Source organism: Rhyacophila brunnea, unplaced genomic scaffold, assembly GCF_057557595.1.
Source record: "Rhyacophila brunnea isolate RB1 unplaced genomic scaffold, BYU_Rbru_1.0 scaffold_86, whole genome shotgun sequence".
Lineage (NCBI taxonomy): Eukaryota > Metazoa > Arthropoda > Insecta > Trichoptera > Rhyacophilidae > Rhyacophila > Rhyacophila brunnea.
In genome coordinates, this window is record NW_028233357.1 from 198489 (window position 1) to 226234 (window position 27746).

The 27746-nt window shown below is 26.5% G+C and overlaps 1 pseudogene; it reads left to right on the forward strand.

Moving 5' to 3' along the window:
* The first annotated feature begins 1100 nt into the window (after positions 1-1100).
* On the forward strand, positions 1101-2765 carry LOC147063777 (uncharacterized; annotated as a pseudogene).
* Positions 2766-27746: the final 24981 nt, after the last annotated feature.

Genomic DNA, 27746 nt, shown 5'->3' on the forward strand with positions numbered 1-27746 from the left:
TTTATACGAAAATACGAATGCTAAGTTATTAAATGTAATCACTCTAAAATAATCAACCGTGATAAAAACGTATTTTTATTTAAATATGCGAAATAATGGTTTATCACAGTATTCGACTCAAATAATTATGTGTATAGTCAGGGAACCTTTTTATATACTATGTATTTTTGAGCATTGTGCTATAAAAAACGATTTTCATATATTATTATATTTATTCATCAGTGAATATTATTTTTAGCTATTTAAATTTGTAAAAAAAAGGTTTTTATTGCTATAAAGTACATACTTGTTAACTAATTATTTCCGAAACTTCATTTTTATGATTTTCCTCAAAGCATCGTCTTCTTTACAGAATATTATATCAAGGTTTATTCTCAATATAATTGTTTGTGCTTTCATTGAAATTCCTTGCGCCTTAATAATAATTTGGGCAATATTAATTAATTTCGTTTGTTCATTCGAGAAATTTCTATACCTCTTAACACAGACTTGGCCTATTAAAATAAATTGAATTTAAAGTAATATTCAATTCATTACCCAATAATTCTGATTTATAGGTAATAAAAGCCCAACATAATAATATTATTAGGCTCGCCTACAGGTTATTGCTTTTAAAATTAGAAATATCGAGTTTCTAAATTTATCCAAAAGAAAACTCGCTCTCAGTACTGTGCTTTATAAAATTAAAAGTATCAGAGTTCATTTTATATATATTTATTCACAAAGAAAACTCGCTCTCATTCCTATGCTCTATAAAATTAGAAATATTTGAGTTTCTAAATTTATGTTTTTACTCTTCAAGAAACCTCGCTCAAAGTCCTATACTTAATAAAATTTAAAGTATCAGAATTCATTTTTTATACCTTTATGTCAGATAATTTAGAATATTTTAAGAAATTTCAGAGTTTCTATCTTACAACTCTAGTTCAAAGAAATGAATGATTTTTTTTAGATATTAGAGTTTTTGAAGTTGCTGATTTATGTCCATGGAATATCAGATTCCTTTTAAATATATATCATGCAATACGTGATTTTTTAGTTTACTGATGTTTTAAACATCCAGCTATTTTTATATTTTAAATTTATCCCATCAAAGGAAAATGGCCGAAATTAAAGAAGATGAATACTACATTCAACGATCCAAACAGATTAAAGAACAACTAGCAGCGAATGAGACATGTTATCCGCATAAATACGTGGTAAAGAATACCATATCGGAGATAATATCCAAATATTCCGATGTTAAACAGGAAAATAAATCGACAGATATAGTTGCTTCTGCAGGTAGATTAATTACAATGAGAAAGTTTGGGAAACTTAATTTTTACAAACTTTTCGATAATGGAAATTATATACAGGTTGTTGTTCAAAATTTTGCACAAGAAGAGCCAGAAATCGAGAATCTCAGTATAAATAATTTTATTACCTTTGGTCCTTCCAAATTTTCTAAAGCCATTGATTATTTCAAAAGAGGTGATGTTATTGGATTTTCTGGCCATCCTGGAAGAACAAAGAACAATGAGTTATCTGTTTTTGCAACCTCACTCACACTTTTAGCGCCCTGTTTGAGAACATTACCGTCTGAACATTTTGGATTGAAAGATCCTGATATGATTTATAGAATGAGATACCTTGATCTTCTAACAAACACAGAGTCTTTGAATAGGTTTTATACAAGAAGCAAAATCATAAATTATATAAGGAGATACCTTGATAATCTCGAGTTCCTTGAGGTAGAAACACCAATGATGAATTTGATTCCTGGGGGTGCAGCAGCAAAACCTTTTATAACACACCATAATGAACTCAATCTTGATCTTTTTATGAGAATCTCACCCGAACTTTCTCTAAAACAGCTCGTGGTTGGTGGATTAAATCGAGTTTATGAGCTCGGAAAGGTTTTCAGAAATGAAGGAATTGATTTAACCCACAACCCAGAATTTACAATATGTGAGTTTTATATGGCCTATGCTGATTACAACGATTTAATTGAAATGACTGAAGAAATGATCAATGGAATGGTCAAAGAAATATTCAAAAAGGAAGTTATTAGTCATTGGCCTATGAAAAGAGAGCAGCGTCCAGATCCAGTTGAACTAAACTTCTCAAGACCTTTTAAAAGAATTGATATTATTTCCGAACTTAATTTAAGAATGAGTGAGATAATGAAAACATGGGAATTAAAAGAAGGGGAAAAGTACCTAACTAAAGATTTTATTTCTAGTTTTAAGCTATATGGTGGCAATCTAGATGAAATGCTTGATTTTTTCCTATTCTTTATCAAGAAAGAAAACATTAAACTTCATGAACCATATACCTTGCCCAGGGTCCTTGATAAGTTGATAGGTGAATTCATCGAACCACAATGTATTAACCCTACTTTCGTAATGAACCATCCTTTAGTTATGTCCCCGCTCGCCAAAAAGAACAGAGATGATCCGTTATTAACCGAAAGATTCGAACTTTTTATAAATGGAAAAGAAATTTGCAACGCTTATACGGAATTAAACGATCCTTTTGATCAGAAAGAAAGATTCGAAGAGCAGGTTAGCGATGCGGAAAAGGGTGATGATGAGGCAATGAAAATGGATAAAGGCTTTGTTACAGCCCTCGAATATGGACTTCCACCTACAGGGGGATGGGGAATCGGAATCGATAGGTTAGTTATGTTTTTATCAGACGCTGCTAATATTAAAGACGTTCTTTTATTCCCTGCGATGAAACCTGAGGTTGAAAAAGTTACTGAAACCACGGAAGGATCTTAAATAAAAAAATTAAAATGAAAATATTCATAGCTTAGTGCAACATAGCAAAAAACCATTGCTAATTCTTTTTTTATATCTTTTAATTTGCAAGGGTTCATTCTTTTTATGTTTAATATCGACATGATCATTCCGAAGTTGTTGATAAATTCAAAGTAAACTTTATTAAAAATCACAATTTGATCGTTATATTATGGATATGAGTGCAACCCATTCTAGGATTGTTGTCAACTCCATGTAAACTTTATTGAATTTATAAATTTGATGGTTGTATTATGAATATGGGTGCAACTCATTCTAGGATTGTTGCTAAATTCACAGTATTCTATATTAAATTTCTAAATTTGATGGTTGTGTTATGAATATGGGTGAAACACATTCTGATAATGTTGCTAAATTCACAGTAAACTATATTAAATTTCTAAATTTGATGGTTGTATTATGAATATGGGGCAACTCATTCATTGATTGTTATCAACCACTTATAAGCTATATGGATTCCAATTTTTAATTATGCTGTGATTAAAGAAAACCAAGACCAGTTTCTGAAATAATTCATCAGCACTATGACGATGATCAAGCGATTGGATATTATCAATCAATTAGATATACAGGTAATACAAAATATACGCAACACAGCTCTTAAATGCAAAATATACAATTTTTACTGTATGATATCCATAATAAACCATCAGGCGGCCCACCGGGAAAATTTTCTCGTCAAACAGTTGGTCAAAGATTAAAATTCGGGGTTTTTGACAAATAAAATAGTATGTATCTTCCATATTCAAAATCAAAACCCTGGGTTTTATCACGAACACAGGGTATCATTCTATTGATCAATAAGCTAAAGTTAGTTGAGTAACTCAATTATTTAACCCAGTGTCTCAAATTATAAAGATCGAAAGTTGAACAATGCGCAAAGGAAAATATATAGAAATATAAGACATTAATTTCGTTTGTTTTCGAGGGTACAAAAAACCCTATGTGTTAACCTTCACACAGAATAGCCGTCTACTTTTCACACACACATTATGTCTTCGCCGACTCAACCCTACACAATTTAAAACGCAAATCTGAAAAATAAATTCAAAAATACCTTAGTTGATAAGGATTTCACTTATACTACGATAAAAAAACGGGTGGTTTCAAGTTAAAATGTTCTGGTTTTTGTGACAAATAATTCACCCTATATTTTTGGGACCATAACATTATGTATATTTTTATATAAAACTTGGTTAAAAAGGCTAACGGTTTTTTTAAACACATCAATTGAGTCACCCCTACATGGAAACATCACCATAATAAAAATAATGGATTTGATTATTTACACTTACGTTTGAGTATCTAGTAAAGTTGTTGTATCAGAATGATAAAGTGTGTATTTTTTACCGAATGATTACATGCAGCCAGGCTGTATTAATTGTCTTTAGTAATTATACGATGTTATTTCGCGATAAGCATCCTAATCTTTAATCATTTAAATTGATATAAGTCCATAATAATATTAAAAATAAACCAAGCTTATGATTGAAAGTAGAATCTCGACCTTCGGAGCATACTTATGTTGATCTACAGTTAATTAAAATAATAATATAACCTTTTAAAAATAAAAAGGTCTAGTAATTGTATATAAAATATACATGGGCAAAATAGGCGTAAGAAAAACACGTACACAATTTTATTCAAAAGATAATCAATAATGACCTTAAATATTATTAAAACCCTTTATGGACATGGGATTCGCCATTCAAGGCGTTTTTATACAATAAAATATTGCCAGAAATATTTAAGTACCATTGAATAGTGACAATTAACAGCATAAATAATTTATTTCGACTTAGAATTTTAATCCATTAATAGAAAATAAAATTCATATACGATCTCATATATTTTTATTGAATAATATTAACTTCTGGTTTCAAAACCTATTACATATTTGTTATTTAGAAGCAATGCACACTAGATTTCACATTTAGCATGCAATTTAATGAAAAGCTTTCAGTGCTACAAATTTCTCGCAGTTTTATCTAGTTATTAAGCAAAAAATAATAGATTCTTATTGATTATAGGCTGCGTAGGTTCCATCCGATGATTATATATATATTTATCTATAGCTTGTATATTTCTTAAAGATGAACAAGTTTATACCACCAGCATGAATATTATGCCTCACATATATAATTATCATATCAATGCATGCATTTTTTTTTTACTTTGAACTACTATTGATTATTAGTTGGATACGTAATTTTTCTCTCATAATATTCAATTTCAATCATATAGAATATCATTCGAGGCTACTTATCGCATCTGACCGATTTTTTTCTAAATCTTATAATGTTTTTTTTTAATTCTAATTATAAAACAATGTTATTCAATTATTTGTTGGAACTTCTACGCTAGTTACAATCTCATACTACAAAAAAATTCAAGGCAGTGGTCTATTATTACCAATCTCAAAATATTATGATCATAATAAATTCAAAAAAACATTTGTTAGTAATAATTGAATGGTGTAAATATTCGACCTTTTATCTTATAATAAATTAATTAAGGTACGGTCCTCTTCCCGCACTCAAAATTATAAATTATCAAACTGGTAAACAGTTGTTTCTAAGCTTAAATGTTACTGAAACCCAGTTATATACCCCCTCAGCAAAATAAAGCTTACGGCTTCAAGCGTATATTAGATTGTGGCACTGAAACAACTTAACTCTAGATTCTCGAACGCAAGAAAAGGTGATCAAATTCAGTATTGGAATGATTGCGATGTTTTCCGTAGCAGTGACCCGACTGGTATGGCAAATTAAAATCTTTATTTGATATTAAAAAATATTTCCCATTTAAATACAGAGCGATGATATTCCGAAATAAATATTTTGTTTTTTAAATAACTTTCTGTGTTTTGTGTCTCTGCAAAGAGTTGGAATTACTAAATTTGCTGAGGAATCACAACAACAATTTACCTATATAAAAATTTTGAAATACATGTTTCAAAAACAAACTTCTTTAGGGTCCTTTGGGATTTAAAATATGCTTTATGAATAGATTGAGTTTAAAAATATAATATTGATGATTTTGGGTTAAACTAGGAGAAGGCTGCGAATACATTTAAATTAAGTCACTAGGTAATAGAAATTATTTAAGAAAATTTATTGCGCTCTTATATTTTTCTGGTGAGAACTTAATTAAGAATAAAATATTTTGTAACTAAACGAGTCGGACATAATCTACAAATTAAGTGACATATTAGTGGATTTTATATGCCCAAAGGGCTTCTCTTTATAAATATTAGAAGTTAATGGCGAGAAGCCTGTCTTGTACAGCATCAATCTTAAAAAAAATCATAGACTACACATTTACATAAGAATTTTGGATAATAGCACAAAATATACATATAAAATTTATCACCTGCAATAAAAAAGCGCTGTTTAGCTACAGCATTGCTCATTTGTAAAATATATAAATTAATGATATTTTTAGTACGAGACGATTTTTTAAACCTTTTCTTAAAAAATAAAGGTAGAATAAAAATTCAAAAGAAACTTAGGTTTTTATAAGGAATTTTTGTTCCAATGGTTATTTTTTTTGCAGAAAAACAGATATGCAGAAAAATGAATTCAATAAGATATATTTAATTTTAAAGAATCTTTGTGGTTTATAACAATTAAATTTCATTTATATATAATATATTCATCATTATACATTATATCTTTTTTAAATCCTATTTTTAATATTATAGCCTTGTATATCATATATTCTCTTGCATATATATACTTAGTAAAAATTAATTTTGATATTACATACATAGAAGCTTAGATGGTACTTATTTTTTTTGGAATTAGAAAAGTCATATATCGGAGCTTTGGTAAAGAGGTGATTTATTTCTACGGTTTGTAATAACATATATTACAATTATTCATCGTTTATACTTAAATATTTAGATATTTAATGAAAAACTTTATAATTGATTTCCTTTTTTTTGTGTTTTTTTCATCAATTATTTACATATTTTACTTTGACATACAAGTCATTTTTTATTTATACACTCGGCTATCTTCTTGAATACTTAACCACCCTTTTGATCGATAAATATGTTTATTTTTTTATTTATTTTTAATTTTTGATTTTTGGGTGATATATAAATCAACCCACATAAAAAAAGATAGAGGATATAATATTGTGATAAAGATATTAATATTAATAAAGTCTTAAAAATATATTTCAGCTATTTTTTCTTCGATGATCATCCTAATGCTATTTTGCTATTAAAGCTTATCCATCCAATAACTGATATATTTATTCTTTATTTATGGGCTAAATTTATAGTTGTGTTTTTAGTTTTTGTTCACAGGCACAGCTTGCTTGATTCTCTATGCGCACAGCGTATTTATACTTTCGGCTATCTTCTCCTCTCCAAAGTCTTCTTCAATACGCCTCCTTCTTTCGAGACCTATTAATTTACGGGTTTTTCTCAATCCCAAGGAACAGATATATAAATCATAATTACAAACCAACCTACATAAAAAGCTAGAGGGATAATTTATTTTGATAAAGATTTTTATTTTATTAAAGTCTTTAAAATATACTTCAGTTATTTTTTATTTTTTCTTTCGATGATCTTCCTAATGCTATTTTGCTTGTTAAAACTTATCCATCCAATAATAGATCTTGGACACAATACAACCAAAAGATTCATTAGTAAATGAGGCAAATAAGAAAAGGTTAAATACGTAGAACCAAATGTTTTTACCACAGATTCTGCATATGTTTCGGGCGTTGGGCAAAAGAAGCTTGCCACTTTTATTTTGCTCATTTTCGTAGTAACATATCCGGTATCAAGACATTCCACATTAACATTAAATTTCCTGTATTCTAGGTATAAAGATTCACTCCAAGCCTTGATCATTGCCTTTGATGAACTGTAAGTTGCTAAAAATGGAACTGGCATATCACCTGTTATCGACCCAACATTAAGTATATATCCCATATTACGCTTTACCATAGATTTTGATATTTCTCGGGTAATTTTAAACGTGTTTAAAACATTCACATTTATAATATCTTCAACTCTTTCATTATCAAAAAAGTGGACAGGGCCATTTGATGCACAACCAACATTGTTTATCAGCATTCCTATTTCATAATCCTTAAACATCCCTTTAAAATCACAATCCTTCGAAAAGTCAACTAGAATGCTCTTGCATATAGACCCATAGGTTTTTAACTCTTCTTGAACATCGTCAAGTTTTTCTTGATTTCTTCCCATTATGATTATCTTGCTTTTTTTCTTTCCAAAGTTTATGGCTAGCGCTTTACCAATACCGTCCGTTGCTCCTGTTATTACGATCCATTTACCTTTAATGTTTCTCATTGCCTTTCCATTCAGGATTCGTGATCTTATGAAGTTGTAAATGTACGGTGAGATTGATAACACTATATACAATATCGCATATTTTAGAATTTCGATGGTACTTATAAACATTTACTGGGGTCTCATAATTAAATTCTAATCCATTGTAAATTTTAAGGAATATTCAAATGTGGCAATAATTATCTGTATTATATTTCGCTTCAATTCATGCTTTTTAGCATAAAAAAAATACTTGTAGTAACAACCATTTTATTATAGTGTTATGGTTATATTGCTATAAATTGTGTTAATCGACTTCAATTTAAAATAGACCACGAAATTTGATTTCCTAAATTGTTCATATATAATATAACATATTTGTCACTTTTTAATGTTTAAATTTTTAAGGTATTTTGTATAATTTGTGCGTTTGTTTTATTTTGTGGGATTTAAAAACTCTACTCTTGAATGTTAAAGGTATTCATATAGATATATAACTATTTGTTGCTGCATATTTAAAATTTTTGTTTCTATTTCAATCTTTTTGGACTTAAAAATATTATTTATCGTCTGAACATTTTGAACGTAATTTTACAGAGGTAAACGAATAAACTTGAAATAAAACATAATTTGCTGATTAATTAGACAAAAATTATTTTGGTATGCACATCGCAGTTTTTTTTCAAGGTGAATAATCTATATTCATTATTTTTTATTTACGGGTTGTGTTTTTTTTATCAATTCCATCTATTGAAACATGGTCAGCCCATTGGGAACATTTCACAACACTTTGATACATCTTTTGAAACCTTCCTTTGTACTATATTCATCAACTACTCTTCTTCTTTCAAATGAGATGAGTTCAAGTGTCTTACTATTATATTAAATAAATGGTAATTACGTATATTGATATGAAGCTAAAAAGATATTTTTATTAGAAGTTGCTTAACAAATTTGAAGAAGACATTTTACACAAAAAAAGACATATAATGATAATTCATTTTATTTCTAAAAAACAAAAAGGAAGTCATCCGCTATTTGAAATCCCTGTATTGATGTATAATGTCGTTGATATAATTATGATGTTTTTTTATTGGGGTAAACTGTTTCTTGGTAAAACTTCAAAATGAGTATACCATTTCTTCATATATTACTGTTTAAATTGTATTTTGTATTTATGTTTCTATTGATCATAATTTAAAAAATCTTATATGCTTTAATAATAATAAATTTTGTAGTTTAAATGCTGTTTATTTTATTTTCCCCCTTCATCTAAAAATAGATAAGAATCGATAACATATTCACATAAAATTTACAAAAAAAAATTTATTTGTTGAAACTCTATAATAATTTTATAAAACCTTATCTTATTTCTATATATTAATTTTTGGAAGACCATTAGGATTTACATAAATTTTTATCGATATGTAAATTAAACAACATTTCGACGAGAGATTGATGGAAATGAATCAACATCATGATTAAATGACGTTTTTTGTTGAGTTTAACTGCTCATATACATTGAGTGTTCAGCTTGAAATAATTTTTCAAATATTGTTTGAATTTTATATCGATTGATTTTTAAGATTACAACACCGACTATGGCCATCTATTAAAAATCCACTGTACTATTTAAATATTGTTAATAATTACATAGGGCAAGTTATTCATTAAATATTTTGTTTTTTGAAGTGAATATTATTCGAAGCAAGTTTATAATATTTATACAATCTCTAAGTTATCTCAATATTGTTTATGATAATTCAGAAGGAAAAACAAAGGTCTAATTTATTATTGCGAAAATAAGAAGCAGTTGTATGAATATAAGAGCATGGTTTACTTAGAAAAAAATTTTATCAATGGCTTTGTGGCTACAAAAAATAACAGTGAAGGTTATAAATATAGGCGTAAAAATTAACCTATTAATAAATAAAAAAAATACTATATCATCTAGAAAAGATACGAGATTGTTCATATTTAAAATTGACATCAGGAAATTGTTAAAGTTTCTGTTTTCTATTCAAAAAGCATTCCCTAAAGAACTATATGTAAATTTGTTGCTATGAATCAAAGATCCACTAGCAGTTTAATTAGAGGGGTTAAGAAAAATATAAAGGAACATTATGGCAACAATATAGTGAGAATGAGTTGGCTGCGTTATTCAATCCAATGAAGCAATGGCTAAAAAACGGGGTTAAGTATCATCGAGGAAAGAGACAAAACAAAATCAGACCTAGGTCTTAGCTATTGCAGAGATGAGCAATTCATCTATCAAAAGATTCGCTACAGTTCTCCATTTAAAAGTAAAACAACTCTAATTAATGTTATTAAGATGTAGATAGGGAGGATTCAGGAATATATACAGATGAATGGAAAGATCATAATTATATTATTTAAAATGACTATGAACACCAAAGAATATATTTATGCATATTTTTTTGATTTTCATTCATTAGTTCATACTTAAAATGTCGGTTCGTGAAACAACGAACTAAAGTACAACAATAAAAAGGATAAAGATATAAAAAAGAAACATTAAGACAAATGTTTGAAGATCTTTGTGTTTTTTGATCAAATTAAAGGCAAGTTATATGAAGCTCTATTTAACTAAATAAAAATTCAATAATAATTTTTATGTGTTGAATTATAATTTTATATTTATTTTCATATCATGTTATAAAAATTTTACGATTAAATTTTGTTTTTTTATATGAACTTTATATTAATTTAATCGATTTTAATTTTTTAAGCGCCAGGGGTATTTGTGTATAAATACTATTTCGGGCGAATTTTTAGATTAACCCATAAGTTTCGTTATCATTATAATAATAAAAAATAGTGTATTCGATGGTAGAAACCACTGAAATTGTTAAAAATAAAATCCTAAATCATTCATGCTTACATAAAAATTACCCACACATAATGACAAGATTTTTTCTGGCTTTTAGATCTGTTGTTTTTCGGGTGATCATTTATTTTGGGTTCAAATATGTGATCTTAATATATATGAAGGCGAATAAGCAGCTTTTAAGTTTAATTAATTGATTAAAAATTAAAAATTTCGCTACATCTGAAAAAAAAGTATACGCATAAACAATAGAATGGATGAAAATACTTAAACTATTACGTTCTTAAAAGAGATGAGATGCTGGAGAAGATTATATAGATGATGGGAATGACAAAAATATAAATCAAATATGTTCTTATATGCAATTTAAGGTTTCCTTGAACAAATTAGTTAGCTAAGGGTAAAATTAACCAAAAAAAAATTAATAAGAGCGATTATAATCATACAACAGTAGAAAAAGTGCACATGTATATTCAAACCATTTATAAATATTTTCTCTTTTTGAGGCTGCATTTTTTTGGATGAAAATATTAAAATTCGGAGAGAATCAATACCAATGCATGAATATTTAAAAATTTTAGCAATAAAATTGGTAAAGCAATATAAAAAAAATTTTTAATCATATTTAAAATATTGCTGTATTTTCAATTATTTACGTTTACTGTGACTAGTGCTCAAAACAAAAAGAAAAAATTACAATATGTAAGTACACCACTATAATTTATGATAATTCTAGTATTTTTTTTAATAAATAAAAGAATCATATAAATAAACTTTACAATATGAGCAAGAGAAATCACAGAAAAAATTGATTAAGGTTTGAGGAGAAAAATAATAAAGGTTAATAAAGATGATCTATAATTGATTCGACGTATTCATAGATTTTTTAAAATTCCACCTAATTCGAGTTCGTAGCAATACGATGTTTAGGTAATATATGGTTTTTATTTTATGTATATGATTAATCATGTATTTTCTTTTTAAAAAATCAATTTTTATACTTCAACATAAGCATTGAATATTAGGGGCCTATATGGCAGACAAAAATACAATTCGCAAATGATTTATCGATATAAGTATTATAGATACATAAAAAAGGTATTCAATTATAATATTTCATTTATTATTCATAAATATTTTTTTTATAGCTAACAGTACCGGCAAATGCATTTACTCTAAGAAAGTAAAACCAAATAAAAAATCGAAAAACACAGACTAATCATAAATTTTGTGAAATTATTATCCGTAAATATTAAATTTATAATTATCACTTGTTTTTGCCAAAAATTAGACATCGACTAATGGATTTCATAAAAATTTGTCGCATGCTTAACGCAGTAACTTGAGTAAATATAATTTACCAGATCTATAATTTTAAAGCAATGCCATTCTATAAGAAAAAAATATAAATAATTCCATGGATTACGAGATAAAGCTAAAATTTGGCTTTTTTTATATATTTCTTTTGATATTTAGATATAAACAGAGCCATTTTTGTACCTTGAATTATACTCTTTATGCGGACGATCAATATATAAGCCTTAATGCATAATAAACAAGAAATGGATACAATGGTTTTGCTTAATTGCGTAAATAAGGTTGTGGATTCTATTAAAATATTAATTTTATTACTTCTCTTATGTTCAAAACCTTGTCACGTTGTTTCAGGACCCCAATAAAGTATATATCAAATCCGAAATTTTTCTATAATTTTTACTGGTTTTGCAGCGTTTACTCTATATCTTGCAGCGAGATGGCATTAAATACAAGTCTATAATTTAAAATGCCTTAACTTTATTATATATTTCTAATTTTGTAAGCATCATTATTTTTAAAAAATTATAGAAAAAGCTTTCAATACCAAATATCTGCGTTTATTTCGACGTTTCAAATGAAAAGATCATTACTTAAATAGCTTATCCGGATGATTTTCTTTGCTATCTTGCAAACAAATCTATGGTTTACAACTTTCCAGATGTTTCATCTTTACGTCTTAAAATTATTTTTTTGGTTTTAAAGAACATTTAAGGATTAGTTTCAAAATAATAATCTTCTAAAAAATAAAAAAAAAGAAGGAATATATTGATGATGTTTTCCTGGATAAGGAACAAATCATTTAAATTATAAATAGCCAATAAGAAAATAGCACTGTATTATAAGAAATCATATGCCAAATTTTCTTAAAATTATACTTTTAAACTGTTGAAATTTAAATCTGTAGGATAAATTCATTGAGACATTGCTAGATGTGCATTATGATTATCATTTGTTTATGTGTTGGTGATTTATTCTTACATTTTGATCCATTTTAACTAAGCATACTTATTTTTTTCTGAAGTGGTGCTAATATTTTTACTCCTTTCAATCACATACTTTTCATAACATTATTCATAAATTTTGACTTTTAAAGCTTATAAATTTAAGTGTAATTCTCAATTTTTTGTTTACGTATAAGCTTTGTTTTTTTTTGAAATACATCTTTTTCAGTTCAAAAACATAAAACTGTTGTGATTACTAAATCGATATAAATTATACACTTGATAGACCCCTTACAATAATAACCAATCATAAGATTTTTTTTGCCCTTTAAAACAGTTAAAAGCAATAAATAATTTAATATTATAAAAAATAATCTAAAGAGTAAAAATGGAATAGATAAAAAAATAGAAATGTAAAAATTATAATTTAAGTAATTTAAGTAATTTTAAATAAATTTTATCATATTTTTGAAGCATGTGAATACTCAATAACGGCAAATATAATGCCATTTCCAATTCTTAAAGGCACAAAGTTAATCAAAACAAGTATAAAATTGAATTTATTGGTTTTTTGAAAATATCAGATCAAGGTACGCATTAATTCCATTTAAAAGCCATTTGACAAAAAAAAGAGTATAACTTATATTCGAAAGAAATCGTGTAAATGTGATCATAAAAAAAAGAAAATTCATTTTTTATAACTACGTCTTAATTTTGAAAACACACATTGTCTTAGATATATTTGATGTCGACCAAAAAACTTTATAGCAATTGAGAATTTTTCTCAGCATCTGCTACAAATAAATCCTTTGATATGCATGTGAATGCGTAAAGGAACATTATACATTTGTGTTGGATCTATTTTATTGATCATAATAGATTATATCAAACTTATATATATCCACACAATGAACTTTTCATGATTCTTTACCAATTATGTGGTATTCTTTATTTTTTCTTACTATTTATATTATATACATCTGGATACTTTTATCGCAGTGGAATCAACTATATAGTTAAGAAGGCTTCAAAACACTTTTAATGTATATTTTCTATTTTTTTGCGGTAATATAGTCCGTATTAAAAATATATATGGATTATATTAAAGTATATGATTACGTCTCAAAAAATTATAATAAATAATTTATAGGGATTTTTGAAATAATTTTTTTATAATTTTTGAAATTATGAGCTTTATTTTCTATTACGGGTGATTTTAAACCAAATATTTGTACTCTGCCGCTTCATTTTATGTTTAAAAAATCATATATTGACATAATAATTCTTTTAAAGATTATTTGTTTTAATCGATTACTTAAATTTATTTTACATTAATTTAATGATTATTTTCAGTATATGTTAACAAAAAACTGGATGTTATCTCTAAGATTAAACAATGAAGAAATCTTAAAGAAAAAAATTGAAAAGGGGATTATACAGGGAGATAGTCTATCTCCATTACTGTTTGTTCTTTGTATGGATCCGCTAAGCCGCCGATTAAATGAAAAGTTTCCATCAATATCCATTAACCTCGATAAGAAGGCATTTACAACCAATCACTTCCTTTTCATTGATGATTTAAAGATTTGGTCGAAAGAAGAAAGTAACTTAAAGCTAATGTCCAATGAAGCAACAAAATTCTTCGGATGTATCGGAATGGAAATTAACATTACCAAATCAGCCACTAACAATATAAATTGCAAAGATATTGCCACAGTAATAGAAGGAAAAGAGGGATATAAATATCTCGGCATACTGGAAGATTCGAAATCAAGAACTAAACCCGAAACGATGGAAAAAATTAGAAAAGAAATGCTAGGAAGAGTTCAAAGCATATGCAAAACAAAACTAAATGGTAAAAACATAATAAAGGCGATAAATGAATATGCGATTTCACTGATAAACTACTATGTGGGTTTATTAAAGCTAGAACCGGAAGATTTTAGAAAGCTAGATGATGAAATTCGGCGAATACTAATAGAAAATGGGATACACTTACAACCATCCAATAAAGAAAGATTATATCTTAAAAGAAATGAACTAGGACGTGGATTGGAAAATATTGAGTTTAAATCCGAAAGAATACTTTACCAACTATATAAAACTCTAAACCAAGAAAAAGGACAATCACCCAGAAAAGCCGCGATATTGAAATTTGAAAATGAAAATGCAACCCACTTATCCGTAATAAATGAATTCCTCAGAACAAAATATGGCCTTGTTGACATAGATCTTTCTACGCTCGAATTTAAACAAAAAGAGAGTTTATTGTGTATAATAAAACAAAAAACACTACATCAAAAACTCTTCGATGCTCATAAAAATACAACGATAGAAATATTAGGATCCTCAAAGTGGCTACAATATGGAAATATCAGACCGGTAGAAGAGGCGAGATTTTGCTTTATTCAGGATAGGAACGTATTCTTTGGAGAAAGATCAAGGTGCCCGCACTGTAACGACTCAATAAAAACTGTCGACCACTTAGCAAGCAGATGTAAAAAAATGCTTGGTCATGACTATACAAGAAGACACAACGAGATTGTAAGATGTCTTCACTTTATGTTGGCAAGAAAATACAATTTCAAAAAAACCAAGAAAATCCGCAGACACTCTGTACAGGAAATAATAGAAAACGAACTCGCAGAGATCAAAGTAGATACAAGAATTAAAACAGATATCAAGCTATCGAATGACAGACCTGATATTTTTGTATATGACAAAAAGAAGAACTGCATTACTCTGATAGAAATTGGCGTGACAAGTATTGACAACATAAACATAGTTGAAAACGAAAAATTAAGAAAATATGACCTGCTAGCATCTGAACTTTCATTAATATACAAATGCAAGACAAAAATTATTCCATATGTTATAACATGGGACGGCGTGGTGACACGATATCATAGAAGGTACCTGAAGGAACTAGATGTCACCAACCAGGTTGAGGCATATATTCAAACATTGGGATTGAGAAAAACCCTTGAATTAATAGGTCTCGAAAGAAGGAGGGGTATTGAAGAAGACTTTGGAGAGGAGAAGATAGCCGAAAGTATAAATACGCTGTGTGTACAGAGAATCAAGCAAGCTGTGCCTGAGAACAAAAACTAAAATTACGACTATAAATATAGCCCTTAAATAAAAATCAATTTTCAGTATATTTTGCTTGTTTTAATGTATCAATATTTTAGAAAATATAAAATATCATTAAAAAAAATCGAAAGTATTGATTATAGCATAAGATACAGAAATTTTTTTTAGAAAAATAAATTAAAAAAATATATGTATGAATACATGCTAAAAAATAAAATATATTTATTGAAAATTTTATTTGCAGATTTGGCAAACAAAAGTAGAATAACTTTAACCGATAAATATATAAGATATATTAACTTTGCCACAAAAGCTGGATTATTTAGTTTTGATATAAAGTTGAAATTTTTTCGCAAAATCCGATAATTTTATTTTGCTTTATTACGAAGCATTGCTTCTCGGGGTTTTATTTTTTCCCTGGCAATTTATAGACCATAGAAATCATTTAAATTCTTGTGATGTCAATATTGAATCTTTTGAATTGGGATAATTATTTCAAAGGTATTATAGGTATGTTTTCATTGACCAATATATTTTTTGGCATAAACTGGTAGCGAAATTGTATATGGGAGCTATTAAGGATCAAATAGTGTTTAATCTTCTGTATTTTTTTTTAATTTGAGATTTAACAAGACTGTTTAGAAAAAAATACATGTATCTAAAAAATAATAGAATAGTTTTAAAACGATATCATAATAAAAAATCATAAACTTTTAGCACCGATTGACTACTAAAACAAGCAGTTTTTTTATATTTCAATCATATTTTATATTATACTACCGTGAAAAGCATTATAAATTTTAGAAAGGGATATCAAATGTTGATTTTACATCTATTTATATGCTGTATCTAATATATAAGCCTTATGATGATTCAAAGTATTGTTTATAAAATATTTATTGTCTTTTTACGCCAAAAACTTATATTTTAGTATAAACATTAAAATAGCAATTAAATGGAATCAAAATATGTTTTTTTTCAAAAGAGCATATAATAATTATGGTTTTTGTTTAGTGTAAATAAAAAAGAACATTTGAACATTAGAATAAATTTATAGCCTAGATATTATCATAAAAGCATGAAAAATAAGAAAAATCAAAGACAATGAAGCAATAAAGTGATATGAAATTATAATATTATTTTTATACGGGGATATATTCGATCTAAGAGGAAATCTGTGCCATATTTTTTATAAAAATAATATTTTAGGAAAAGAAAGCATGAAAAATAAATTTAATTTGTTTTTATTATATTTTTCCTGTAAATATTGCTATCAATGCTCATTTATAACCTAATTCATACAAAATTAAGTTCTACTTTTTTTCTTTATACTCTGTTATGATGGCTATAAATAACAATAACTATTCAAATACTATCATCGTATTATAAATCTAATGGGGTTTTCAGCGCAGAAAAAAAATAAAATATCTAATTTTCCAAATATACATATTTTTCGATAAATGAGATCTTTAACAGCTTTTATGAAATCCCAAAAATTATAAGTACTAGTTTATATGCTAAGTCCTATACTTTTTATATTTTAATGTGAGAAAATTTGAAGGGTTCAATAGAATGGTTTTGATTTATGCATTTTTTAATTCCCATATATTTATAAAATTCGCAAACATATCTTCTCGTATCAAGCTTTTTCTCTGTTCTGTTTATTAAGGATATTCTGCAGCTTAGGTTGACATTCCCAACTACTTAATATACGAATTTCGGCATTTTGAAATCAAAAGTGCAAGTTTATGCAGAAAATGGTTGGAATTTATTTTAAATTACAAGTTTACTGATTAAATCACTTGATTATCGGGTATATAGTTTTAATACATAATACCACAAGTTATCTCTAAATTTCTTAAAAAGTGTATAAACTAACATGTTAAACACAAAAAACTTGAAAGGATCTTTTGAGCTTTTAAAAACATACAATACACACTGAAAATGAGCTCAGTTTCAAAAAATTATTCAACGAAAAAATGTTAACTGTCATAATTACAATTAATAGATATTAAAAAATTCATAATGTGACAATTAAAGGGTTTTAATATAAATGGTCAATTTATTTCATAGTAATACCCCATCAGTGTGTTTTATATATGATAAAAAAAGAAAACCGCGCACTACATATTAATTTAAATGTATTTGGAATATTAATAATTAAAGTCTATCTATTAAAGCAGCAAATTTGATTTTATTTGGATTTAAAAAATCCGAAAACACTTCACTTCTAGAATTTAAAGCATTTTTTTGTTAAATTACTTATAAATTTATTGTTTATTAAATTGTATTTAATATTTAACAAAGGTTTATATCATAAGTTACTTTTTAGAATATAAAATTGACCAAATAAATATATAGATAAAATAACCCCAGGAAATTTTTATTTTTCTATCCAAGAGTTCTATTACCATACCAATAACTATCAAATATTTTTGCGCATCCAAACCTTAACAAATACATATAGAAAATATAAGAACTACCATAAAAAAAAACAGTGAAGCCTACGAAAGAATAAAAATCAAAAACTACCTTACTTTTGCAAAAAACCAACGATTAAGTCTATAAATAATCAATTCAGTTCTAAGCGTGGGATTTAACAAGAAAAATATGATAGGAGCAAAATATATTATAAATGAATTTTCTATTTATATATATAAGCAGCAAATAAAAATTATAAAATGTATTTTACCTATTATTAGAGTAATTTAAAGTTTATTTTTCTACGATGGGCAATTTTTGGATCATGAAAAAAATGATAGAATACATTATTGGCTTTTTTTAAGGACAAAAAAAAGTTTAAACTTATCTTATAAATAAGCCAAAAGTGAATATTAATATAGAAAAATAAAAATAAAAAAAGAATAATATAATATTAAAAATAGAGACATTTCAAATTTTCTATTGACTAAATGGTAAAAAGAACAAACAGGCGGTATTCTTAACTGGTTTTTAGGCATTATGTGATCTTAAGCTTCTAATAATTCAATAATTCCCTTTAAGTAATAATGCTATAATCCAAAATAAGAATATATGCGCACACTATTTAAAAATACAGAATAATACATTTTTTTAATTTGGGTGGAGATTAAAGAAATTTAGGATTTTAGCTTTTTGCACTTATATACCCTAAAAAATGACTTTATCGTCAATAAATATGATTAAGCCTTATTAGCAACATTTTTTCAATCAATTTATTAATTTTTTGAGATTAAAATATATTAGTGAAAAAATTTCTGTAAATTATGCTTAATATGAAATAATATTCAGCCACATTAAAATCCACATCACCTAAACTAAGTTTTTTTACAAACATAACCAATGAAATTTATACAGATATATAATTACACAGAAACACCCTACTTTGCAGGACTAAAGCAAAAAAAAACGCAAAGATGTTTTGATGTCTATAATATAGATACAGGTATTCAGTGCGTCTACAAAAATGATCATATTTTACTTCGTTCCAAGGCTTGAAAGTTCTTCTGAATGATAAATCTGACATTAATATTGTTTTATTCACAGATCAACATATATCTTTACTTAAACCATCAATTAGTTCTTTTAATCTTTTAAAAGGATGAATAATATTAATAGTAGGTAAATATGGTACTGAATGTAGCTTGGATTTTTCTAGTTTTTATATATAATAAAACATTAAAATTTTTCTGTGATGATTTTTTGACCCTTATTTTTCTATTTTACATTACATTAGAACTTGAGATATGCAATTTTAGGTTTATTATATACCGTCTCTATTAAATCAAAAGGAACCCCTAAAGGGTAAGATTTATAATTGATTCTAAGAGGCCCAGAAGATGTATCAATAGTAAAACACATATAGAAACAGTTACTAATAATGTATAAAATATCCAGCATTATCTTGTATAAGATGTTAATCTTGTTAAATTATACAAAACGGATACAAAAGATAGTGAAGAAAGTGATCCAGGCTATTTTTATCAGGGATATACCAATTTAACACATTCTACTGATCTAAATAATAAAATTATGGGTGTGACCACCAAAATGGGGCTTTCGGATTATTATATCATTCACAGTTTTGAAAATAGATAGTTAAATCTACTTAATAATTAGAAAAGTACCGTAAAAGACCATTGAGTGACCCATACGAAAATTAAAGGATTGAAATTTTTGAAATACAATATAATTCGAGGGGATGAATTGCACGGAAAATAATATAAAAACTGTAAAAGAATCACATAACTATTAATCATGGTTTTTAAACTTTTAAAATAATATAAAAACAATGAAACACAAAACACATAAACAGAAAAAAAAAATGATTCTCTTACTGGGCCGAAGATAGGTTGCCAAATTTGCCAGGTGTATTTTTTAAAACCCAAACATAGACTAAACAATTTAACAGTTTTTTTGAAAAAATATCATGCATAAATCAGTGATTTATTATTTTTTCTATGAAAGAACACAAAAAGGTATTATGAGACAATCTAATCAGCCATATATGCGTGAAATATAAAATTTTATACATAAAAATAGTGAAATATCACGTATTTATATTAAGTATGCTTATTTTACTAAAATATTTTCGATTTATAGACGCAGTTATATTCGTGAAATAGCAAGAACACATTCATTATATCTAAATTCGCCAATAGATTGCTCAAAATAAAAATTCACAGAGAATTTAAGGACGTTGAATATACACAAATTTTTGGCATTCTAAAAAAAAAATAGAAAAGCCTATTAAGCCGCACACGCAAGTTTAATAGGATTTCAAATGAAAAAATGCACATCTCAAAGACTTGATTAAAGAAAAAATCGTTTTTACACCAAAAAAGAAAAAAAACATAAAGAAAATTGATATTATCTATAAACTGTAGATATACCTTAATAATTAAAACAAAAAAGGATTTGTGTATGCGCTTGGCGCATAATATTCTTCATTTGAATATTGTACTAGGTGACTTTGTATAAAAAGAAAATGACCTTTATCTGAATATAAATTGCACTAATTTATTTTATAATATGTTTTGCAATAAATGGCATATATTCCTAATCATTCAATATATTTCATGATTATCAAGATTAATAATCATAAAACTCCATGAAATTTATGTAAGTTGTCAAAAGCATTTTCCCGGCCTGTTTTTAATGATAAATTAAAGAATCAGCATGTAGAAAATCGACAATACGAATATATTATTCGTTTATTATGTACATAGGCCTAAAAATTAATTACGAACAATTTCAAAATTTAATTTTTTAATGTAGAAAGACAAAGATCCAAAGGCGTCTTTTTGAACTATATTTAATAAAAATACCTAGTTCTAAACGGTTACTGACTTGTGATAATATAAAAAATACCCAATTTTAAATTCGAAGCACGTTAAATATTGTGCCTACTACGAAACACTTCAATTGAAATCTAACGATATCGCATAATGTAAGTAACAGACGTTATATATGTGATCTTGGAATTATAGATCCAATAATACAAAAAACATATTGTACACGTTTCGGGCGTTTTTGCTAATAAAACAGCAAATTTAAGAATTTTTGTCATATAATTAAATATTATTTTATAATTAGAATAATATTTTTATTTAAGGGTAAATTTTTCTTTAACTTTGAATGTTTGTTCGCGCAAAAGTTTAACTTGCTCTATATTACAAATTTTATAGATTCACTTTTCAAGCCCATTATCTTTATAGTCTTCTCAATACATATCTACATTCAAGACTTTATCATTCAAGTGTTTTTCTTTATTTGTTTTTGCGAAATAAGGATTTATAACAAGATTATAGAAATAGACAAGCGTAGTTTCTAAGTGAAGGTACCATAGGGCCTGATATGGAGGTTCCTAGGTAATTCAAATTGCTGCTATAATTATCATATTAAAAAAATCTTGTCACATGTGGGAATCGGAATGATGTTGACTTTATATGTACAGATGAAACAATGTATAGAATAGAAAACTATGCTTATAGACACGCAAAAAGTTTGCTTACTATATTTAAGATATATACTGACCATAAACTTATGCTTAGAAAATCCATGAAAATTTTCCAAAAATTATTGAAGAAATAGGTTGTGCTGTAAGGGATAAATATCTGAAAGAAACAAAATTTTAAGAAATGGAGGTGAGATCAAATATATTTTGAAATTAAGTTAGTAGGTTCTGCTTTGGACGAATTCACGGGTGATATTAAAATATAATTTTTAGCTTTATTGTTTTAGACTTTTAATTTATAGATTTATTAAATATTTGGCACAGTAGCTTAATTTATACTTAGAAAATTTGTTTAATCTATACATTTATCTGACTTTATACGTAAATAATTGAAATTTGTACTTTTAGATAATAATTTATTTCATATATTATTTTCCTCAACAATAATTTTTTTCTATTATTTTTTATATTTGTTAATCTAAATATAATATAAAATAACCTGTAAACATAATGTTTCTTTCCAATGTAAATTTTCATTCTAGTGGGAATTAAATTTATTCTCAACAACAATTTTTTTTTAAATAATGTAGTTAATTAATTTTTTTGTTAATATAATTATTATTTTTTTCATAAAAGTGTAAGAATTAAATTATATCATATTTCATAGCATGAAATAGTATGGTAAGAAAATATCATACATGGCACTGACATAACTCTAAGTCTTATACGAAATCGGGGCATATATCAAACTATAAGATTGAGGAAACATTCTAAACTAATTGATCTTAGGAAGAGAAGAGGTATCGAAGAAGATGCAATGGAATGATATAAACACGGGAAATAGATATGATGTGCTAATGGGAAATTAATCACGTTTTTCTTGAAGAAAAAATTGAAATTAACATAAGATAAAACTATAATAATTATATATATCATATACAATAGTTTCAATTCACTTCATTTACACCTTAATTTTAATAATATTTGTAAATATAATGAAAGTTCACACTTTTTTTTGTTTAAATTAACACCTGTGATGACCACAAATTTTATATGATCAAGATTATTCATAGTATTTTATTTTTATATTTTCTTGGTGAGGTATTGAATTCGTGGTTTTCAGTTGTTTAGTTATCGTTTATTTAGAAATAAATATATTATCTGCCTCTAAAATTATTTTAATTTTAGTGTTAGTATCTCTGTATTTATGAGCTTCTATTTGTGTTATGTTTTTAATTGATTCAAATAATCTTTTGCATATAAAGAGGTAAAAAGTAAAAAAAACAATTAAACCGAAAAGTGATGTAGCAAAGGGTTTCGATCTTCTTCTAAGTAATGATCTAAATCTTATTTATATCATTTTTCTGGGTTTCTTTTAGATCTTATTATCTAAAGGAATAGAAAGTGGATATATAAGCAATCACTATGAAAGACAATAATTAGAATATTTATAATGGCTTTCCAAATGTGGTTTTCCGAATTTTTTTGTGGCAATAAATATGATGATCCAGTAAAAGAACATGACCCACGACAAAAATTATTCTATCATATTATTCTTTAATCGACAATAGAAAAGTATATACTGTATAGAAACCAAGATTTATTTATATATTGAAAAAAATACCAAAAAATGCTAAAATGTATTTCTTAGACTTAACATGATGGCTCTAAAGTTGAGTAAAAATGTTAAAACTGGCGGTTTTGTAAATTCAATGAAATTGAAGGACTATATCTCCGAAAAAGAAATATTTACGCTTTTATTAGAAATTATTGGTGTATATATGACACCATGATAGAAATAAAATAAGCAGCTTAAAAATTATGAGACGAAACACAATACGAATAAAATAAATCTATCAAACATTGCGCTTCAATTACTAAAGAAACATCGGAAGATTAACATTTTACCATGAATCGTTGCACCGATATTCAATATTTGTTTTTCTAAGATACGAATAGTTACAAAACTGATTATTACAGATCTTAAATGAAAACCAAATAAATATTTAAATTCACGCTAATTTTGATCAAAATAATCGCTTCATATATTTATTACTAAAAAAATTGTAAGAACTGAATATTTATTCCATTTTTACATTCTAACAATCGGGTATCATTCAAATTTTGTGTTTAATATAGGATTGAAATTTTATTACACTTTAAAGGTGATAAATCATTTAAATACTGAAAACGAAATAGGTTAGTAAAATTAGAGTTTTTAAATGTCTAAAATTTATAATTCTAATAAAAGATACTTAATGGTAATTTTCTTCTGTGTTCTTGTTCTTTGAATATAATTCTTTTTATTTTTAAGATTTTTTATTTATACGTTAAAAATATTTTTTTTACAAAATTAATGCACGAAGATGTAATCAATCCTTAAGGAATATTAAAATTTTCCTTAAAGCATCTTTTGACCTCTTCCTCTGTTCCATCTTTATCAACAGCAGCTCTTCAGTCGAATGATATGAGTAAAAGTGTTTTGCAATTTTCAGAACTTGCATATAGGCTTCATCTACATCTGTGATTTATAACTCTTTTACATATTTTAATATAATTATGTGATCATCATATCCCAAGTCATTACATATGGTATATTTTTGCTTTGTATTTTATTATTAAACCAAGTTAATACGTCAAGATACCATGCTTATCATATTTCTCATTCTAAACTTTAGTTAAGTTTGATGGTTTAGTTATAACTATCTCAATAAACGCAATAATATTTAATTTCTTATTATTTAAAATTAACCTAGTCTATTTTGTTTGATTAGTACATCCGTTATATTTCTGTTATCCATCTTTTTTCAGCATGTTCATTTTTGGGTATTTCTTGTACTGGTGGGTACACATCATATTGGTCTTCACATAATTGTAGCGCCTTGATAAAATATAATGAAACCATCTTACGATATAATTGTGCCCTTGGGTATAATCACGTACTGACATTATCTTGCATCTATTTTCCAGATTACTGGATGTTTTTATGGCTTTGATAAAATGTGGATATTTCATCCTCTCACCGAAATACACATTTCTGCCTTAAATGAAACAGATTTCCCTCTTCTTTACTTGGTATAATTTTCTATATTTTATTCACCTTGTTTTCTTCAAATAAATCAATCATATAATGATTCCATGTTTCGAAATATATTAGGAATAATGTTTGTTTTTTATTTACATAATAAACTTTCTTGTTGCTTTTTCTTCAATGCCTCGTAGTCGATAATGTCTATATGATGTTTATTTTTGTGTTAGTCTTTAATTAGTGAGAGAATTATTTTGTTATCTTTTTCTACTTTTAATATTACGGCTTACCCGCGAGCGGTTTTTGATTTTTTTGGGCGTTTTTTTCCTGCTGGTAGTTCTTCTTCATGGTTTTAATAAAATATATCATAGCCTATGTTTCTATTATTTTCTCTTTATATATAATATTAGTTTATTACTGGACTGAAGGAGCATGAAAAATTCGTTTTAAACATAGGTTATCTTATAATCGTGCTTAATGTATTCCCCGGCTCTAATTTTAATGCGCATGTATGGTAATTAAAAATTAAATTCGTATATTCATTAACAGCTTGCAAAAATTTCCTGCATTTAGTTTAATCATAAATAAATTTTTATCGAAATGAATCATATGTTTCTAATTTTGCATCTATTTCCTTTTATCAAATGCCAAAATATATTTATAAGCGGGTTGGCCCTCAATAAATTTTGCTTCATACACACATATTTCATGGTTAGTGGTAAATTATTTTTTTGAGGCCTCTGTATTAAAAAGTTTATCATTTAATCTGTCATAGGCTTTGTGTTTCGGGATTCTTTATTATTAATTTAAGATCATTTATGAACAAATGATTATTTATTGTACAAGAGCTTAAATCATCTACTACGTTAAACCCCGGGAAAAGTTCATTAAATTTTCAGCTCAGATCATGTATACATTAAAGAAATAAAAATAAGACACTGGCTGTATCCTTGTAGCATTGGCTTATTTATTCTTATATTAATTTTTTATTCTTAGTCTGATACTCCTTTTGCACAATACATTTTTAAGCAAAGACGTAATTCGGTTTGGGTAGATATAAGTTGCTTATACATTTATGCTTGTACATATTTTACATAATATCACACGCATTTTTATAACAATCCATGTTTATACAGATTATTTAAACGTTATTTATATATATTACAATAAGTATTATAGTATGTTCTTTTTCTCCTTGTACCTTATTATTGATTTTAACTGGTTTTCCCTAATTAATCCTCTTATCTACACCTCATATTGAGCGATTTTTAAAGCAGGCTTCTAGTTTACTTGTCTAAGTTAAACATACACGTAATTGGTCTGAATTAATTGCCTATTTTATTTTTCTATTTTTAGTATAAGATTTTTTGTACCAGAATAGAACTAAGTCAACTTATTTTTATTTTTCGAATATTCTTTTAGTATAATTTGATGCATGAATTTATATGGATTTGTAATTTTTCAATAAAGAAATTACCAATTCCATCTGGTCCTGCGGCTTTACAATTAGAACTATTCTTATTATTACATCGAATTCGAGATCTGTTCTAAAGCATGTTTTTTATGGTTTTTGTGTTGATGGAATAAACAAAATAACGCTTAAAACTATTTTTTCGCTATCTTTCTAATTTTTTAACCACATTTTTATCCTAGATTAATAATCGCTTCATTTGATGCATCGATTGTATAGTTATTGTTGGTCAAAACTATTTAAAAAAATCACATTTTAAACTCAAAATCGGTGTTTTTTTGTAAAGTCACATCTTTTTTGTACAGCTCTATTTTTTTCAATTATTCTTTCTTTGCATGTGTTCGTTTAACATTTTTTTTAGATGATGATCTATATCTAGGGACATTTTTCTTATTAGAATCATTTTTATTCATCTCTTTAGTTCGCATTTTTTAACTTTACTACGGTTATTTTGACGTTTTCACCATCAAATCGTTCGACTGCCGCTTTTCACCCATTTTGGGAATCAATATCTTCATAGCACCAATGTTAATTTCCACCAGGGACAAATTACATTAAAATTTCATGCTATAGTATTTGGGAGTTCCTCTCATGCGAAGTGTGACATACAATGAAAGCCTTCAGAATTACTGCATGGACATCTTAAAACCATTCATCCAAACTTGAATCTTTTAAAGTTAAGATCGATTTTAAAATCAAATATCTTTTCGATGTTTGTGAAGATGCATCATTGCTTTCGCATCTTTAAGCTCAGTTACAGCCACAGTTTTGCATGATTTATTTTTGATGTGCTCTGCTTCTCCTTTTTCTGTTGTTTATTTATAATATAGTTTTTTATAAAAATAAAATAGAAACTCTTAGGCACATGAATTTTTAATAAAACAATTAATCGACCAGAGCTTCCTATGCGCCCGATTTTGATTTTTTTTTGTCTTGGATTGAGATTTAAATTTGAAAAATTATAGTTAAATAAGTGTTTTTTTCAATGTAATCTG